General features: G+C 44.0%; 1 pseudogene; it reads right to left on the bottom strand.

The window, feature by feature from the left end:
• Positions 1–892: 892 nt before the first annotated feature.
• On the bottom strand, positions 893–1373 carry LOC114049067 (annotated as a pseudogene).
• Between the last annotated feature and the right edge of the window lie 80 nt (positions 1374–1453).

Genomic DNA, 1453 nt, shown 5'->3' with positions numbered 1-1453 from the left:
CCTTACCTCTCTCCCTGGTGCAGCCACACAAGGCTAGGTGAGAGAGTGCTGGGCTGCTCAGGCCCCAGCCCTGAGATCATGTCTCTGGAAGTCTCCCAGTTCCTTAGTAAGTTCCTGTCTTGTGAGAAAGCTTTCCCTTGCTGCAGAGCATTCTCCTGTCAAAACAGAGGGAGGGGAGTGGCTTGCCCAGCTCAAGGAGTTTGGTCCTCGGCCGGCCCAAGGACTCTTCCTCCTGCCAGACTCCCAAGATCCATGCCTCTGTCATCTCCCTCCCTGTCTGGTGTACTCCCTGTACCTTCTCGTCCATAGCTCCAAAAGACACCTGTACCTTTGGATTACCTCATCAGTGTCCCCTGGCATTCCTTTCCCATGCCCTTTTCCATATAAACCCTAGATCCATCCTCAGTCTCTCGCAGATTCCTTAAGAATCCTTGCCCACTGAAAGCATAACAATAAATATTTGCCACCTTGACTTAAAGAATGCTTGAGTCTGTGAATTCATTCCAGATGACCCTGTCCTGTACACCAGTCTCTGAGGGGTCTCAACCTCTCAGACTGCAACAAGACAAGGACACTGAACATTTGTTCTAAGAGAAATACAAATGAACATATAAAACTCAGAATAAGGGTTGCTTTTTTTTCTTTAAAGAATCATAACAGTACTCCTCAGAAATTGTCTAGATCTCAATCTGTCACCTAAAAGATGGTGCAAAGACCTCTTTTTCTGCAATTTAACATCAAGGTTTATTTTCAAAATATGTTAATTTATTTTCCTCATGAGGGAGCCATACATTCCAAGGCTCAGAACCTAAAAGAAACATGGTTTTTTTGGAAAGTCACAGGGTTGAACATGAGCATTCTTGGTACCTAATGCCAAATTAATCCTGAGTTTTCAAATGTTAAAACTTTCTCCACAGCTACAGGCTCCTTTGATCTTTGGATTATTGGAAACAAATTCACTGGACAATTTATCTTCTACATAGTCCATTGCTGTTTCTAAAAGCGTTTTAGCTGTGCTTTCTTTTTGATGAACACCCTAATTCCATCCTGAACAACTTCTTCATCAGATTCTCCTTTTGTCTTGGCATATTGTGAAGCATTAAGTGTCCATTTCAATCTCTGGTTCCAACCCCAACTTTCAGACCTACATTTTCAGGTCTATCTTTAACAAACTGCTTTATCTTATTCACAGCAGCTGGTGTCAGAGTCAGGGCTGTTGGGGTGGGCTGCAGCTTCTTACTCATAGCCTAGACTGTGGCTCACACCAGTGAAGTAGACGTCTTTCCCTCCTTAGCCTCATCCACATCTTCTCCACCTTTTCCCTTCCCGGAGACGTGCTGCTCAGCAGGTGAGCTGTAGAGAGCAATTTGGAACTATGCCCAAAGAGCTATAAAACGTGCATACCATTTGCCCCAGTGATACCACTAACAGGTTTGTGTCTCAGAGATAAAAA

The sequence above is a fragment of the Vombatus ursinus genome, unplaced genomic scaffold (assembly GCF_900497805.2).
Source record: "Vombatus ursinus unplaced genomic scaffold, bare-nosed wombat genome assembly UNPS02002942.1, whole genome shotgun sequence".
NCBI classification, from domain to species: Eukaryota; Metazoa; Chordata; class Mammalia; order Diprotodontia; family Vombatidae; genus Vombatus; species Vombatus ursinus.
The sequence above is the reverse complement of the archived record's forward strand: the minus strand, read 5'-3'. Positions and strand labels throughout refer to the sequence as shown.